Here is a 19,443-nt window from a genome sequence, read left to right on the forward strand (position 1 = left end):
TCAGCCCTACTGACTTTGCAGGGGGAAATTCCCCAATATCGAGGAAGGTTCTGCAGCTAGAAGTGGAAAGCAGTGCCCATTTATCAGGGAGCACTGTTGACCAGGCTAAAAAGAAAGTGCTAGAAGAGCTTCTTACCTTGCAACTGTGAATGGGAAATGGAAGCTCATCTCTCATTTCTCTCTTGGCATGATGCCTGTCAGGTGAAAAGTGGCAATCTGTTAATGTGAGGCTGGTAGAAGGGAGACGGATAAGTTTGTAGTGTGCAAGTGAGCAGATGCATCGTTGAGACACCAGTTTTCTATCCCTGATGTATGCATTTGACCGGTCTAATAATATGAGAAAGTTGTTCTCATATTGTAATGTAATTCACAAGCTTAGAACAAATGCATTGGAACTGATTACTGTCAAACTTAGGTTCTTTTCCAGTTGAGTTGCCATATCTTAAACACTGATGTTTTTGCGCAGACTTTAAAAGACAGAAGTGTGTCTTCCCACAAAGATATATGTTCATTGATCTCTTAGCAGTGTTTTTAAAAACAGGAATACTTCTGATAAAGTAGGGACATAATGTGCAATGCAGTCACAATTACATGTTCTATGGTTCATTTTGTTCCACAGTATTTCTAATTGTGTGTTTTGTATTTGCTATTTTAATCGCATTTTTTTAACAGCTGGCAACTTGAATCTCAAAATAAATTTTATCATGCTAGTCAGCTTCTGCAATCACAGTTGCAGGGACTGTTCTACATGTAGGCTCACCCCATTATTAGCTACCCAGTGGCATATACAGGTAGGGAGGATTATACTTGCAATATTTTTTTTAAAATCCCCCAGTAACATTTGTATATGCATTGGTTGCACTCTGAACATGTTTGTAGTCTGATTTCATCCACTTAAGTTATGCCCTTCCAGTTCAGTACTATGTGTTCTCCTTTCCTCTTTCATTTCAGTTCTTTGAACAATCACAATCCAACATTATGTGTTCTGAGAAAAACAACCCTCAAGATTTATTGTGTGGCTGCTTGAGTTTCTGTTTCCAAAGAAAAGGAGCTTCCTTTGAGCTGCATTCAGCAAACTCCCTTTCTCACAGGAACTATGCCAGAAGATGGCATTGCTGTATGCTGATTCCCCATCTCCATTGCAACAAGTCATTAAGAGCTAGTCGAAAGCCTGCACTTTGAAAGTGCATTAGTGTGACTCAGGCTAACAGGAAATTTGCCTTCATATCTCTCATCAAGGGCAGTCCCATTAAAGGCTCCAAGACCTGCAAGATGTTGGATGGGCTTTTTGTTTTTGTTTTTTTATTGGTACATGAATAAAAAAAAGAGCTCATATTACAAGATACCACTGAGCCCTTAATAAGCTGAGTGCTTTAGAAGCTGCAAGTATGGAAAATGAACACAAGTGGCAAATGCTCAGACATTTTCCTCCTCATTTATTGCCAAGCCTTAGAGTCTGTTGTCTCCCACCCCACAAACAAACAAATATCAACATGAGATTATGGAGATTTTATCTAAAATCTCTTTAAAGGTGTGGTTATACATGTTAACCCTGAAAATATATAGAGTTCTGAAAAGCAACTTCATTCCAGAACAGTTCAGCCTCTGTAATCTCAGTAGATGTTTATGTGTGTGGTGTACAAAGGTACAAAAAAAAACAAAAACAAAAAATCAGGTACAACTATAAAATCAAACTTCAGTTAGATGCCTGCTGGAATAAGAAAGACTTCAGTAGGTGCCAGGAGTCAAATAGGGGTGGGGGCTTCTCTGACCTCAACTGGAAGTGTTACATAAATTGGGCCCACGATACTAAACACACATCTCTTTGCAGAAACAAGCTGATCATCATAGCCATGGGGCATCATTAGCAGTGATTCCTCCTGAAGGACCACACATATCTGCTATTTGGGTCCCTGAAGCACAGATTCACACAAAGCGGCAAAACGCTCTTGCAGGTTATTAACAGGATTTTTATTTGAAGTGCATATGCAGAACAAAGGCACAGGGCGATCAGTACGCAACCTGTACACAGTAGTCAGGGTGCACCCCTTTATATAGATTTGCAAAATAGAATACCACCTGATCTCTTGTAAGTCACCTGATTTCTTGTAAGTCACCTGATTTCTGGGAAATCGAAACTTATAATAAGTTCCTATTACCATATAAGGTCTTGGTCTTCTCTCCCTCCTTCCTGCATACTGGTGATAATCTATTGCCACCAACAGTTTAGCTGCAATGTTTTGCACAAGCTTGAACTTCCAGACCAAGACCAAGGGTAGCCCCATGTTGTAATAATTGACTCTTGAGGTTACCAAGAAATTGTGGGAACGTGCTTGATGTTCTTTGACACAGCTGCAGCTGTGCCATAAATTAATATTCCAGCCTATCTCCATCCAGTGGAATTATATTGAGGAAGAGGAGTGGCAGTGTAGTATCACCAATTAAAACACTTTTTGCTATGTAAGAGACTGAACGTCTCCAACTGAAGGCACTTGAAAATTGTGGGAAATCTGGCATAAACGACTTGGCATAACATTACATTCCTGACCCCTGCTGCTGTCTGGTTCTACAGCACACTCAAAGAGCCAGCCAAGGTCCCACTTCTGAGGAAATTGGAACATTTTTTTGTACTAATAGTTATTATCATTGTAAGTAAATTCTTGAGCTTTCGGTTGGGGTAGTAAATCAAAGAGGCTGCAAAGCAACTCTGTTATCCCAGGCATAACTGTGTTTGTAGTGATTAACTTAATAACAGGCAAGAATACATTTGAGCTAGTAAGTCTTCAGGCACAATCTTACGCATGTGTACTCTAGACTTAAGTTCTGTTGAGTTCAAGGGCTTCCTCCCAGGTATCCTTGCATGAACTGATACAGACTTGCAGACTGCATCATACCTTAGAAAAATGAATATGATTTATTTGTTTATATGCACAGGATGGCTTTCCACAAAAAGCTCAAGGTTACTTACATAACTGTAAAGATGCTAAAACAAAACCAGCCATTAAAAGTAGTGAAACAATAAATAAAGGCATCCATAAAGCATATTAAATTGTCATACTAGATGGGAAAGTTTTTAAAATGAAAATATACTTGCTTTCTTGTGGAGCTTGCATTTGCAGTGTCTGATTTGTTATGGTATGGCCTTGCTGCTGGTTCCGTGCATAAACTTTAAGCATACCAACCTACCTCTGTCCAGTGGAATTCTACTGAGGAAGAGGAATGGCAGTGTAGTGTCACCAAGCAAGATGCTATTCCAGGCATAGGCAGACTCGGCCCTCCAGTTGTTTTGAGACTACAATTCCCATCATTCCTGACCACTGGTCCTGTTAGCTAGGGATGATGGGAGTTGTAGTCCGAAAACATCTGAAGGGCTGAGTTTGCCTATGCCTGTGCTATTCCCTGTGTAAGAGACTGAATGTCTCTGCCTGAAGGCACATTGAGCAAGTATAGTCTTCAGGTGTGATTTATTGCTATTTTAAACTATTGATTTCATTCAGTGGATGGCTTGAATAAAAAACTGCTTCAGCCTTCCATATAAATAGCAACAGTCTTCAGTGATTATTCTCTTTTTCTAATTGGGATAATTTGAAATTATAAAAGGGAAGAGTCCTAACACAAGCACTATTTAATTAATTACTGACAGCAGAATGCTAAGAATGCCTACTCAGAAGTCATTCTCGCTGAATTTAGTGAGACTTGCACAGGGAATATTTGCTTGCACCCATTTCCCCTCAAACTGTATTTCTCTTTTGTCTCTTCTAATTTATGGGAATCCCATAAGGTGCATGATAAGGTGTATAATTGTTTTTGTATGTTTTTCCTTACTCTAAATCTCACCACAGCCACAAACCTCCTTTCCATGGACTTGAACCAGTCACTCTTTGCATTCCCTCACCAGACTGTTATCAGGATAAATTAGATATGGGTAGTAAAGCAATGGCTGCATTCTCCAGATTCCTTTATTCAGTGCACATCTTCAGGATCCATATATGCCATATGATTTGCCCTCTCCAAACTGCAAGCTGGAGAGAGGAGGAACAGCCTCCTTGCTTTCTCACTCAGACAGCCTGATACCTCCCAGCTGCCAAGTATAAACGCAGCTGAAGAGAGTTAGACTGACTGCCAGAAGCTGGTGTGTTCTGGAAGCACAGCTACATTCAAGGGAAGATCACGCAGTGCTAGATGGCCAGCAGGGACTGGCCAGAAGCAAGCACATGGATTACAGTAAAAGAGCTGTAATAGGAAAGTCTGCTATCTCTGACATCAGTTTGCAAGAGAGCCTGGAGGCTTTTCTCCGCCAAGAGGTGTCACAGCGTGGAGGGAGACTGGCTGGGGTTGGCAGTGAGTTGGCTGTATTTTTGTCTTAAGGGAGGATTTGGTGGTTGGGAGGCTCATTTCTTGAACAAATACTCGGTGCTGCTCTAGCAGTTGAATATACTTGATTGTGAGTTTACTTGTCTCGATTTCTTCTGTTCGGAAAATATTCTATTCTGCGGCTGAGATTTTGCTTTGAGTGTATGTTGCAGTCAAGAAGGGGTAACTGCAGCTAGGGGTGAAGAGTTAATTGCTGAGGTTTTGGGGGAAGGGAAGCACAAGTGTATGTTTGTGGAATGAGGCGTTGCAAAAGTGGAGGGAGAAACTTGATTAGATGCTAGCGCAGTCCTAACTGTCTACTCAGACATAAGCTGCACTGAGTTCAATAGGCTTATTTCCAGGTAAGTGCATATGTTCCTTTCCCAGAGCACCGTTATACTAGCACTGGTATTTGCTGGTATGAACAATAATTTGAGATTCCTTGTGTTTTGGAGTGTTTTCCCTTCACATCCACAATGCTGCTAAAGGGATAACAATCACATGAACTGAGGCAATTTACTGCATCTCATTAAATTCTTTTCCTTTTTAAGTTTATTATTATTATTATGAGCCATATGCTTTAGTGGTTTGGCAATTAATGCTGATTAATGGGCCTTCAAGGACAACTGAGGATACAAGTCCCAGGGCCAGCATGAGGCAGACTGAGGCAACTGCTTCAGGTAGCAGATGTTGAAGGGTGGGGAACAGTGGTAAGGTGCTGGCAGGTAGGGCTGTGGGCCACATAGCCTGCCCTGTAATGCCGTGAAGGATGCTGTCCTGTTGCCACAGTTGGAAGTAATAGTGAGCTGGCAGTCCATTCTGCTTTTGTTCATGGAATAGGAGGGACGCCATTTTGTTCTCCACCTTAGGCATCAACATTTCCTGGCAAGCTCAACATATCTGCCAGGGTTATGGCTGAGACTAGGGAGTGGGGAGAGGTGATCTGAATAAAGAAGTTTGAGATTTTGTAGCGGACTACTGTTGCTCTTGGAGATTGATACCTGTATTCACTGTATCAGTATCTGTACTGCTGCCTGCTCCCTTCTGTTCAGTTAGCATATTTGTTAATTAAACAAAAGGCACCAAGACCCTCTCTCCCCAAAGATCTGATTCTGTGAGAGGTTTTCCTCAGCAAAAGCATCTGCACCACTGTCTCACATACAATGTTTCTGTTGATGGCATATTGGATTTTTTTAATATAAATATAGCACATTTTTGATATGTTATCATAATTTAATTAATACCTGAGAATATGTTCAATATTCTTTCCCCTGTCAGATGATAGAAATATGACCTTGCCCTGTCAATCCCTTAGCAGAGAGAACAGAGACACTTTCTGATAATGACCTTTCTTCTATGCCTGTAAATGGGCAATTATGTCACTTCAAGGGCAGGGCTAAGGATGTACTTGTAGTTGATGGAAACATGAAGCTTGCCTCTGTCCATGATTTCAACTACAGTACTTGCTGTTGGGAGAGCCTGTTTAGAAGGTTGGTACTTGGTCCAATATAATCCTCCTCTTCCTCTGAAGCACCTCTGAATCAGGCCTCACCCACCCAGATTGCCAAAGATACTTTCTCAAATAACACTGGAATATTATCTGAATAAAGGTTGATGAGGTATGAGGTTTGGGTATTCTATATGTATCTTCATTTTCTTCTATAAAAGCCCTCAAGGCAGGTTATACGTGCAAGCAGCCTGTATCAACGTTATTGAGTCAAAGTGTCAAGCCCCATTGATATGATGAGTATAAAACCGCACCCCTGTGGATATTTACTTGTGAGTAAGCCTTGTGAACTCCCTTGGTCTTACTGCAGAGTAAATGTGCATAGAATTAGGCTGCAAATTTCCTAATGTAAATCATTAGGACTTGGCTGACTTATGCCTATTGTCATTATGAGTTTGTTTTTGCTCTGTTTCCTAGTATGTTTATAAGAAAAGGCCAAATTGCCATAGCTACATAGTTTTATTTTAAGAGGCCTCCTGCATTCATAGGGCTATTAATTTAGGCAATATTAACATGAAGAGAAAAAGTGCAGAATGTGTAATTGAAAGAAGCTCTGAAATAGAATGGGGGGGGGGGATCAAGGAACATGGTGCATATTAAAAAGTCAACTTGAAGCTGGGTTTAGACCTGACCACCACTGTCTGATCAATTCTGAAGGTTGGCAAGGCTTGTTAAAAAGGATTCTGAAATTTGAATTAAGTGAAAGTATTCTCTGTCTGTGTAAGATTGTTTCTTATAGAAAATACGTATGAAAACGGAAAGAGATAAACCTGAGACAAACTATCTCGTTTGTTGATTCAAGGGATTGTTTTATTATAAATCTTTATTATTATTAAATTCAAAGTATTGTTGGATTATTTCACTGTTGGCTACATTCACTTTACTCCCAAGAGTTGTAAGCATTGATGCAACCCCAATCCATTTTTCAAATGTACACATTAAGTGACATTGATATAATATGATAAATTACCACTTGTAGACAATATCTGGGTTTGTGAACTGCAGTATAATTACAGAGCTATTCTAGGCCCAGGAGTATCTGCAGCGTTGAAAGATGCTGAAAAGGCTGTTGCTGGCTTCTGGTGAACCTCTTGTCAGAGACACTAGTGTCTGTTGCTTGCATCTTGTATAGAAATAGCTATTTCATTTGAAACTACTTTTTACACTACATCTCAATTTAATAACTCCCAGAGCTCCTAATAAGAATAATAGTTTTCATTTTTTCCCTAACTCAAAACAAAAGCAATATATAATAAATAAGTAAATTTGCATGCAATTTTAGAACAATAGAAGAAATAAAATAGTTAACAGTAAATACCAAGCAAATCTATAAAACATTAATCAGCACCAGTAAAAATTAGCTCAGAAGACATGCTGGAAGGCCTAAGCAAATAAATATGTTTTTGTAAGGCACTCACGGGTTTATCACAACCGTCATCTTAAACTATAGTTCTAAACAAACTATTGTTTAGTGTGAATGAGCTGTATGCTAAACATTTCCCATGGCTTTTCTTCCATACTCCTGCCACACAAGGGTGGAGCAGAGCCCGGTTTGTTGTGCCATCTGAACTGACACTCGTGCTTTGTTTCCTCCTAACAAACCATGAGTGGCAAGCCAAGAATAAACCTTGGTTGCTGCTTATATTTTGCTTGGATGTAACAAACGATGAGCCCAGATTCAGATGATACAAAAAAGCAGGCTCTGGCTTCTTTGCTCTGCAGTGCAGCAGGGGTGGGTGAGGGGTGCCAGTGGAACATTTAAGCAATCTGCACCAGCATGATTTGTGAACTGGTTGATCTGTGCTCTCATCCTGGACGCAGGTGGTGTTAGTGCCGCTTAGTGCTTGGGGCAGGAATTTTAGTTGCCTCACAAGGATGTTTAACTGGTGGTCTTGCCTTGCAAAAAAGGTTATGGGAGAATGTGATGCTAATGACCAATACCAAGATGAAGGTCTACCAGGCTTGCGTGTTGAGCACGCTGTTTTATGGTAGTGAGATGTGGGCAGCTTATACCCACCTGGAGTGACACCCCAGTGCCTTCCACATATGCTGTTTCAGAAAGATTTTGCACATCATAGGGCAGGACAGAGTCTCAAAGCCCTCATTTCCAGCATGTTCACACTCCTGTCACAGTGACATCTATGCTGGCTTCGTAATGTATGCAGAATGGAAGATGGCAGGATCTTCAGAAAGGACATGCTCTGCAGGCAACTGGCTTCAGGCACCAGGCCTATTGGCGGATCAACACTGCATTGCAAAGATGTCTGCAGTTGTAACATGAAAGTTGGCAGCACTAACTCCACCTTGTGCGAATCCCTTGCAGACAGCTGCAGCACCTGGAGACAGTCAGTCAGGTTGTGTATCCATACCAGTGACCAAAGGAGGAATGACTACTGGGAGGAGCAGCAGCACATCATTTCGGGTTTCCAAAAAGGGATCTCCCTTATTTCAAGTCCTTTTGAATAATTTATCATCACATTTCCCAGGCATCTCAAGGCACATGACGCAGCCGCCTTACTAAAATCTAAGAAGATTTGGGTCTGGCTATAGTGACAAAGTTGAGAGTCCCATGGACTCTTGAGAGTCCCATGGACTGCAAGAAGATCAAACGCATCCATTCTTAAGGAAATCAGCCCTGAGTGCTCACTGGAAGGACAGATCGTGAAGCTGAGGCTCCAATACTTTGGCCACCTCATGAGAAGAGAAGACTCACTGGAAAAGACCCTGATGTTGGGAAAGATGGAGGGCACAAGGAGAAGAGGACGACAGAGGACGAGATGGTTAGACAGTGTTCTCGAAGCTACAAACATGAATCTGACCAAACTGCGGGTGGCAGTGGAAGACAGAAGTGCCTGGTGTGCTCTGGTCCATGGGGTCACGAAGAGTCGGACACGACTGAACGACTAAACAACAACATAGTGACAAAAGTGAAAAACTGCCTTAGAGCTCCATCTATGTCACCTTGAGTTTCATGATGCAAGAAAGGTGAGATATACATAAATAAATAAATAAATAAATAAAATCTGTATAATTTAATAAAATATTTCTGTAAGTGTTTGGACCTTCCAGCATTTCAGCTAGCCCCCATGACTAATGCAGAAGAGCACGGTAGGAGAATATTCCTCATCTTTGCAATTAAATTCTGTATCCGTTGAGAGTCTCTGTTGATAACATTTAAGTACTGGGGGCGGCAGGCAGAGAGAGAAAGAGAAGCACAAGCAGTTATCTCACGTAGTATAAACAACGCAGCAGACATAAGTTAATGCTAATGTGTCCACAGCTTGAGCCAAAAGCTTTTCAGAGTTATTACAACACACTGGGCATGCAGCCCATCCATCTAAATGTCTAAATTGCATTAAAGTTATGGATTGCCCTTTGTACTCATCTGCAGATGTGGAGGCCCACTGCTACTGTTCTTGTAGAGACTTGTGGATGCTTTGGGGTGGGTTGGTATGATGTCAGAGCCGATATTTCATGTACTGAATTAGGTAGTGATTTTCAGATAAGTGCTGAAACCAGCTTCTTTGCTAATCTGAATAAAAGAGAATCTTCCTTTAGAGCAGAACTTAGGAAGGCTGCTTTATCCATGCGGGGACAGAATATACAGGTGGTATCTGGTTTTGCATGGAGGCTCCAGGATGTATTTGCCTGTGGAGGAGGAGGCACATGTAAATAAATAGCTGCTAATTAAAAAGAAAGGAAGCACATCCATCTATAAAGTATTTAGTCACACACACAAAATGAAATTAACCTTTATCACAAGTGTTGTACTAAGGAACTCCTCCTTTAAAGGCACTTTATATTTTAAACCACTTCTAAAGGTTAATCATTTATTTGTGAGTTTTGTTGTTCTGGAAATATGAATTAATGTTTTTATTACTAGGCTCTAAAGCTAACATCGCCATGGTGCAAATGCAAAGCAGGAAACGAAACAGCCATTTCATAGAATCATAGAATCATAGAGTTGGAATAGACCACAAGGGCCATCGAGTCCAACCCCCTGCCAAGCAGGAAACACCATCAGCGCACTCCTGACATATGGTTGTCAAGCCTCTGCTTAAAGACCTCCAAAGGAGGAGACTCCACCACACTCCTTGGCAGCAAATTCCACTGTCGAACAGCTCTTACTGTCAGGAAGTTCTTCCTAATGTTTAGGTGGAATCTTCTTCCTTGTAGTTTGGATCCATTGCTCCGTGTCCACTTCTCTGGAGCAGCAGAAAACAACCTTTCTCCCTCCTTTATATGACATCCTTTTATATATTTGAACATGGCTATCATATCACCCCTTAACCTCCTCTTCTCCAGGCTAAACATGCCCAGCTCCCTTAGCCGTTCCTCATAAGGCATTGTTTCCAGACCTTTGACCATTTTGGTTGCCCTCCTCTGGACACGTTCCAGTTTGTCAGTGTCCTTCTTGAACTGTGGTGCCCAGAACTGGACACAGTACTCCAGGTGAGGTCTGACCAGAGCAGAATACAGTGGCACTATTACTTCCCTTGATCTAGATGCTATACTCCTATTGATGCAGCCCAGAATTGCATTGGCTTTTTTAGCTGCCGCGTCACACTGTTGGCTCATGTCAAGTTTGTGGTCAACCAAGACTCCTAGATCCTTTTCACATGTACTGTTCTCAAGCCAGGTGTCACCCATCTTGTATTTGTGCCTCTCATTTTTTTTGCCCAAGTGCAATACTTTACAATACAATTGTATTTGTATTCCATTCAGCTAAAACATATGCTTATAAATGAATCGTTAATTTTTACTTGTTCTAACTTCCACGCCCCTGATTCATGCACATCATGCCATCCATGGATTGCAGTCTATTCAGTACCTGATAAACACCCCTGTTCCTAGGTGGACTGGATATGGGATTTATCAAAAACTTTGAAAGGATGCCGTACTGCTCAGTGATGGAGGCAGGGCACGTACTTTCTGTGTCGAATGTTCAGTATTGGGTCCCTCCAGATATGAATGAGAGTCCAGAGATAGCCATGTTACCCCAGCAGCAGTGGCAAGGGTGGGCAGAGCCGCCACAGGCTTCCATTGTCTGAGGCAGCTGTTTCAGTCTGCCTCATGGGCGGGCTGGCCCTGCTTCTGGATTAGGGCCGATTGTCAGAGAAAATGGCAATTGTTCAACAACATCTGTGGGCACAACATTGGCTGACTGGTGTAGACATTACAGAGCTAGAGGGGCTGGTGGGCTGACTTGATATAAGGGATCTTCCTATGATATGCTGCCTGTAGACAACCCACGTTTGACAAATCTGGTTTTTTTTTATCCCATCTTTTCTCCAAGGAGCTCAGCTGGCATTAATCACGCTTGCATTAATTGTGTTTGTGAAACGCCGAAGCTGTTCTTAAGAATAAGCACTGCAGTGCCACAGATGAACATGAGTATACAAGCTACATCTTCATTTTAGTTTGGGGTGGAATTTTAGGACCACTATAGAGCTCATGCCGAACGTGAAAAAGGCAAGAGGGCACAGTTTTTCTGTGCAAGGAATTTGTCATATTTTGCATTGCCACGCAAATGGTGATCAACAGACCAAAAAGCACTTAAGAAAGCAACATGCACAAACCTGTTAAAAGTGGTACAAAACTAATAAGGCTTAGTAGTGTATAGAGCCAGTGTAATACACACTTTAATGAAGTGCATTATAAAGCAATTGAATTGGCATTTGCCTTTAAATTGAGCCAATGATTCCTACAAAGGGAGAAGGTTATTTTCAGTCTTTTGAGTTTTGATTCAGGTACTGCCAGCCAAACACTTAAAAAGGTGGCTCTTTCTGTTCTTTGTGCTCATGTAGATGCACAGATCTTTGGAATGCTTATGACATAGTGTAGCCTAAAGGATAACAGTCTCCTTCATTTGCATGAATACTAAGGACACTGCAGTGCCTTGTCTAGGGGTGATGGGTAACTTAGATTCTTTCTCTGTTTTTTTTGAACCAAGTCTGGTGTGGAATGAATGGCCCTTTCATGTTTAATTACTTCTGTCCCTGACTCTTGTCCCACATACACTTTAAAGCCAGTTGTAGTTACAATACAGTTCATGAGATTAATAAATAAAACTTGTGTGATGTATAGGCAGCATTCAGATGCCATGTTATTGATTGTTCAACCATGGTTTATGGTCCTGGTTTGAAGGGCTCACTTGAACCTTTGTTCTGTTAAGCCAAGGGAAGGGAAGAAAGGACCACATTGGCACAGAGCTTATTTCCAGTCCCCCAAGTTATGGTTTGGATGCCCACCTCTGATTTAGTAGATCAAAACATGACATCTGAATGCAGCCACTGTATATCCTAGTGCTTTAGATCTATGCCAAAAGGCAGTACAGTACTGTAAGAATGGCCCAAGAGCCATGGTTGCCTGTCTTTGGACGTAGAATGAACTCTGCAGCAAAGATAAAGCAGAACTAACAGCTCTGCTTTTTTGTATGGTATTGTATTGTATTATGTGGTTTCTTATCCTTCAACATAGGCCTGTGCTAAAACTAATCCCCAGTGTGAACTGAACCTGCCATGCCTTCCCCTATCTCCACACCTCCCAACTTTGGATATCGTTTTCACACTTATGACATTATATATACATCATGTTGGCATCCAAGGAAAGTATGAATGAACCGTCTGAGAAGAGACATGAACCATTAGACTTCAGAGTGATAGCTGGACTGTGTAGGGGGAGATTAACCATTTGCACTTCCTTGCTAGTAGATAGAAAAGGTTTGATTTCTGCACCACTAAGCTAAGTAGCTTGGCTCCAAAGCCCCAGTTGTTTTAAAGATTTTAAAAAATTTATGAGGGATAGTTGCAGGTGCCATTTAGAGGCACTTCGAGGAGGCAACCCTTTAAAATATATATAAGGAATTTTGCTTTAAAGCTAGACTGAGCAAGCATGTAGCTATGGAGGGATAATGAGCTACACTTTAATTAGTCAACATTTTAAATCATGGCATGTTTTAAAAGCACAACATTGGGGGTTTTGTACATTAAAGTTGATTAAAGCAAGCACACTTGTGGCTCTCTTATAGTTAATGGCTTAATTATATTCAAACAGCAAGCAAGATATGGCTGCTGTTCCTGCTAGCACCATCCACTTTTTCCTGTGCTGCAGCTAGGTGGGGTGTGCCCAATAAAAGTTTAGCTAAAGTAGCACAAGAACTGAGAGAAGTGTCTGGGTCAAGAAGAATCTGGAGACCACCAAACCACAGATTTGGAAGCATAAGATGAAACGTAGTTTACTTTACAAAGTGGTAGAGTTAGAAATTCTACCATATGTAATTTGTTTCCTTTTTGCAAACAAGCTAGAAGTTTAGTTTACAGTGGTACCTTGGATTAAGTACTTACCATATTTTTTTGCACCACAACACTCACTTTTTTCCTCCTAGAAAGTAAGGGGAAATGTCTGTGCGTGTTATGGAGGGAATGCCTATGGGTGGCATGCCTACGGATTTTCCTCCTCTAAAAACTAGTGCGTGTTATGGTCGGGTGCGTGTTATAGAGTGAAAAATACGGTAATTCGTTCTGAAGGTCCGTACTTAACCTGAAACTGTTCTTAACCTGATGCACCACTTTAGCTAATGGGGCCTCCTGCTGCTGCCGCGCCGCTGGAACAAGATTTCAGTTCTCATCCTGAAGCAAAGTTCTTAACCTGAAGCACTATTTCTGGGTTAGCGGAGTCTGTAACCTGATGCGTATGTAACCTGAAGCGTATGTAACCCGAGGTACCACTGTATTTTGTGTTCAGAAATTATAAAAATAAACTCCACCCAAAACAATGTTGAAAACCTCATTAGGAAATGTCTATTCCAAAAAATCATGGTTTGTCATGACATCTAAATACAGCCAGTAACTGAATTTTGCAATTCCCCCCTCTTAATTACATGAGTATATAGCTTCATATATCTTGGGTAGATTGACTAGGATGGTTGTTAAATTGCTTAGAAACAGTATCATCAGTTTAAGGCAACATTTCCCTGTGAAATAGGCATGTGTAAATAGTGGCTGTTCTAAGAGTCAAATTAAACACAATATTGCATGTAGTCAGATGAAGCCCTACACCTACAGATAGCACAGCACTTTTCAAAGGTGCTCTGTTTTTCAGTAAACATATTGTCTGTATTCTTTTACTGCAACAATATTTAATTTAATAATGTATGCCACATTGCTGACCAATGCTTAAAAACAATAAAACAAAAAACCCCATCTGTCATACATAGACAGGGCCAATTGTGTAAGAGCTTACCACCCATCATTGCAATGGAGTGGTGGTGACCCAGTGATTGCCCCCACGCATTGGTGTCAGGCCTTTAAACATTACAGCAGCACTGTGGGGTCATCTTGTGGAAAAGGGACTTCCATCCTGCTATTATACTGCCTAAAATTCACCATGGTGACAAGAGGGGGAAAAATCAACTTTTGTTATTATAAGAGGCACAGAAGTGTTATTCAAGCCTGCAGACCAACAAGCCTTCCATTAGCCTTTGCTTAGGAAAGCTATTTAAGAGAAACACTGAATTGTCAGGGACATTCTACCAAATGCACATGATCCCTCTTTTGTCAAGGAGCTGGCTACTTTAGAAAAAAGGCTGTAGACATTGTTCTAAATGAAAAGAATTATAAGAAAGGAAAAGCAGACTTCTCGCCTACACCATCATTTACCTACATAATGAAAACTGTTGGAAGACAATGTGTTATTCTGAAAAATGATCATCCTCTATCCCAGGGTCAGCTGTTGTAATATATCATATATATAAAGGAAGTGCACATGGAAAATAACCTCTGTATCACTGGTGGCCTAAGCCTTCAAATTTTCCTGAACAGCTTTTCATAATTGCATTTCAGAATGTTTTAATAGCTGTAGTGTTCTACTTGACTGGTCAATGAAAGGATAGCGTATCAGTGAGTCCTGCAGAAGAAAGCACTGGTAACTATGGTTAAGTTGTTAACATAAAATCCCCACTTCCTGATTGGCGAGAAATTCCAGGAGTAACGTCACCATTTTAATTTCCTTTGGATGAGCAACCACTGAAGACTTATGGCATCTTTGTAATGTTCGCTTTACTTGCAAGTTTACAAGCAAAGCGTAAAGGTAAAGGTAAAGGGACACCTGACCATTAGGTCCAGTCATGACCGACTCTGGGGTTGCGGCACTCATCTTGCTTTATTGGCTGAGGGAGCCGGCGTACAGCTTCCGGATCATGTGGCCAGCATGACTAAGCCACATGGCGAACCATAGCAGTGCACAGAAACGCTGTTTACCTTCCCGCCGGAGCGGTACCTATTTATCTACTTGCACTTCATGCTTTCAAACTGCTAGGTTGGCAGGAGCAGGGACCGAGCAACAGGGATTCGAACCGCCGACCTTCCAATCGGCAAGTCCTAGGCTCTGTGGTTTAACGCACAGTGCCACTCGTGTCCCCTACAAGCAAAGCATACATAGCAGTAAAAAATACTTTCAAGCAAGACAGCAGATCTACTACCTGTGGCATCATCCCCAAAAGAGAATAAGAAAGAGCATGAATCCCAAGATCCACAACAAGGGAAGCACTTGGGATCAGTGGTAGACCACATACTTTACATGTGTAAGATTCTAGGTTCAACTCCTGGCAGCTTCAGGTAGGAGTTTGAAAGAATTGTGTCTGAAACCTTGGAGAACTGCTGCTAGTAGGTAGACCACCCTGAGCTAGATACCTCTGTCTTAACTCAGCATTGTACAAGGCAGGCTCCTCTGCTCCTGTTCTCAATGGCTCCATTAGCACATAACACTAAGACAGGTCAAGGTTTAGTGTGAATGTGCAGACTGCTGAAGAGTGCATCACAACTGCTTTCTTTCTCTTCCTTCTGCTTCGCTGTTGTGAGCTAAGTCATGGTTTGGTTTAGGATGTATAAACCATTAACAAACTTGGTTACAGCACATACTTTCTCTGGAGCAAGACAAACCGCAAGCCTGTGTGAGACAGATGGGCTCGGGGTATAAATAATAAATTATTATTATTATTACTAAGCCAATCCATGGCTAATCTCACAGCATTGCAGAAGCAGGATTGGAGGAGGAGGAGGAGGAAAGTGGTTGTGATCTCCTCTTCAGGAACCTGCACATTCATGCTAAATCTTGGTTTGGGTTAGCATTATGTGTAAACTGATTCTCTGTCTCCAGATTCAAAACTGCATCACTTCTGGTGTTTACCTACTCGGTTCTTTCCTACACATATCTACTCAAAAGTAAGTCCGTTTGAGTTTTATTGAGTGCTTAGTTCCAAGTGATTGCAGGCATATTTCCTCACATACTTACTTGCCACTCCACCCTCGAGTTGCCCATTTAACCATTAAAAGAACATTAGCACCCTTTTGACAATTTCTAGGCTCTAACCAAGGTGACACTTTCAGACAGAACCATAGCATTAGACCTATTCATGGGGGCAGGACTCAAAAGAATATGAAATGGCAAAATTGCATAGTGGAACATAATTCTAGCCATCCAAGCTAGAAGTAATTTTATGAACAGTCAGTCAGTTTGACATTACTGCAATTACAAAGGTTTTGGAAATGTTCCTTCCATCTTCAGGAATCCTCAGAGAGCATACACGTAATCAAGAAATAGAAGGTTTTTAGTTAAAATTGTTCAAAATTGTAAGATGGATAGGAAGCAAAATGAAACCTCTTGAGGCTTACGTTTCCAGAAGAAGTACCAGCTGTTCAAAACAAAGTCTACTATCCTATTTATGCACCTGAATAATGCAGGAGGGATGGAAGTTCATACTCTTCATGACAATGGGGAAGTTAAAAAAAATATTGGGTGTAGCTTATGTAGCATGGACAAGCAAGCTAATTTTGCTAGTCTGAAATAAAGGCAATTTTTGCACCCCTGTGCTAAACATACATACTTGGAAGTAAGACTCAGGCCTGTTTATGTTACATATCAGTTTCGCTTGGACTCTTTCATTTCTGTCTCATTTACTGTGGATTTATTTTTTTTAAGTATGAAAAAGAGTATTTTACCATTTTCTCCCAAAGTACACTGTCTCCCCTTAAAATATGCATTTTTGTATGCAGTTGTAAAAGTAAAATACTTTTTCATGTGCTGTTTTTGAACCAAGTCTGTGATCTGGCTAACAGCTGTATTCCAATCTAATAATAATAATAATCATAATAATGATAATGATAATGATAATAATAATGATAATAATAATAATTTATTATTTATACCCCACCCATCTGGCTGAGTTTCCCTGGCCACTCTGGGCGGCTTCCAATCAAGTGTTAAAAACAATACAGCATTAAATATTAAAAACTTCCCTAAACAGGATTAGCAAATTAGATCAGCTTGCTCTAAAATGCAGACCAAATGAATTTATCCATCTTACTGCTTGGTGCTACAGGTCATCCCTATGTGTCTTTGGGTAGTGTTGCATAGTTGTTTGTTTGTTTATTATATTTACATACCACCTTTATGGTTAGACTAATAAGTGATTGGCCCAAGGTCACCCAGTGAGCTTCATGGCTGAGTGAAGATTTGAACCCTGCTCTCCCAGATCCTGGGTGGCGCTGTGGGTAAAAGCCGCAGCGCCTAGGGCTTGCCAATCGAAAGGTCGGCGGTTCGAATCCCCGCGGCAGGGTGCGCTCCCGTTCGGTCCCAGCGCCTGCCAACCTTGCAGTTCGAAAGCACTCCCGGGTGCAAGTAGATAAATAGGGACCGCTTACTAGCAGGCAGGTAAACGGCGTTCCGTGTGTGGCCCTGGCTCGCCAGAGCAGCGATGTCACGCTGGCCACGTGACCCGGAAGTGTCTCCGGACAGCGCTGGCCCCCGGCCTCTTGAGTGAGATGGGCGCACAACCCTAGAGTCTGTCAAGACTGGCCCGTATGGGCAGGGGTACCTTTACCTTTACCTTTACTCCCAGATCCTAATCGAACCATTGCGCCACACTGCCTCTTCAGTGGAAGGTATGTGTTTGAAAGTATGTAGCCCTCAAAAAGCAAAGTCCCTCTTCAGGTGGTAGAAAACATTTTTCCTTTAGATTAATTTAATTTATCTATTTATCAAAATTTATATATTGCTTCATTGTAATAAAATATCCTATTTCTGATTGGCTAAATTTGGCATTCTTCAAGGCACATACAATGCAGAGAAATAATGTTGGCCCTTAAAAAAAGCCAGAATCTGCTGATAGGCAGGTGTACCATCAATGGATGTGTAACACACTGCCATGCAGCACTCTGTCAGCTTGTTTGACAGCTAGAGTTTTTAAAAAAGGAAAGACAACTGTGTTACCTACATGTTCTCAAAATAAACTGAAAGATGGGAGGTTTAATTGGCAGGGGGCAGAGCTAGACATTTCGGGATGTCAAATGTTCATCTTAATAGCAAATGTTTCTGCAAATAAGCCCATGCTCTACTTAGCTTCATTTGGGACTGTATTTCTTTTGTCTGTATTCAAGTATGAACAGTTTTATAACTGGAGTCATTGCTACAGCAAATGCAAGTAGAGGGGAAAGGAAGCGGAAATGATTTCTCCATAGTATTATGCGTACTTTAAAGGTTAAATGGATTAATTATAATAAAAATGCAGATTTTAAGCAGGAGGATTTCATAGATTTAGTAAAAACTGAGAAGATTATAGGGACAGGTAACTTTGGAGAGCTCCTATGCTCAAGGGATGAACCCCCCCCCCTTCATTAAGGAATCATAAATATTATTTGATCCTTTCTCTAGAGGACTAAGTAGCTTACTAGCCTATTAAAGTTTGGGATTAGCTTTTTGCAGACAACTTGGCACCAGATATTACAAATATACACTGGCACTTTGGTCATCAGTGGAATTACTGATTAAATTATGGCAATTGAATATCAGGGTGGCTTACCACAACTTAGAAAAAAACTAAAATGCATCATTAAATGTATCCATATAATAGTACAAACAAGCCGCGCTTTTTTCTGGGGGGTACGCAGGGGTACGCATGCCCCTAAACATTTTGTGAATCTAAGTTTGGCCTCATTGAGGGGCAGTATTTCAGCATGAGTAGGAAAATGAGAGTACCCCTAAACATTTTTCTTTAAGAAAAAAGCACTGCAAACAAGATACAGTTTCAGCAGATTAAAAAAACCCAAGAGATTCATTCACTAAAATATCCTGTTTATATATTTTTGTGATTAGGAGATCAGGAAGACTTTGATAGTTGTTGTACATCCTTGCTGTTCCACCTGCTCTCAGACCCACACATTCTCCTATTCTTTCTATGGTTTGCTTCAGTCATGGTCTAGTATGCAGAGTTTGCTAACCTTTTTGGAGCAAGGGACACATTTTGAATTTTGAGAGAGTCACAAAATCACTGCCACACAGAGCTGCATTGGTCCAACCCAGATTTTCCTCACTGAGCATGAAGAAAGGCTGTGGTCAAGCCCATGCATTGCATGGAAACTATCCCAAGTTCATTCCCTAGCCTCCGCAGGTAGGGCTTTTAAGATATTTTGGTATGAAATCTTTGAGGACTGCTGCTAGTTACTGCAGACAAGGGGTAGCAAACTCATGGCCTTCCAGATGTTGTTGAACTACAATGCCCATCATCCTTAATCATTGGTCATGTG

General features: G+C 41.1%; 1 protein-coding gene across 6 annotated transcripts in view; it reads left to right on the top strand.

The window, feature by feature from the left end:
- The window catches only part of ANK2 (ankyrin 2), a 313,351-nt gene that overhangs the window by 21,108 nt on the left and 272,800 nt on the right, over positions 1–19,443 (top strand). For 3 of the 6 annotated variants that reach the window (XM_083456950.1, XM_083456954.1, XM_083456953.1), the window contains exon 1: positions 4,120–4,341. The exons of 2 other annotated variants lie outside the window; for them this stretch is intronic. The gene's annotated coding sequence lies outside the window, so the exon portion shown is untranslated. Of the gene's footprint in view, positions 1–4,110; positions 4,342–19,443 lie in introns of those variants that run through there. One more of the 6 variants, XM_083456921.1, reaches the window with a different exon arrangement.

Source organism: Podarcis tiliguerta, assembly GCF_965153285.1.
Source record: "Podarcis tiliguerta genome assembly, chromosome: 9".
Classification (NCBI taxonomy): Eukaryota; Metazoa; Chordata; class Lepidosauria; order Squamata; family Lacertidae; genus Podarcis; species Podarcis tiliguerta.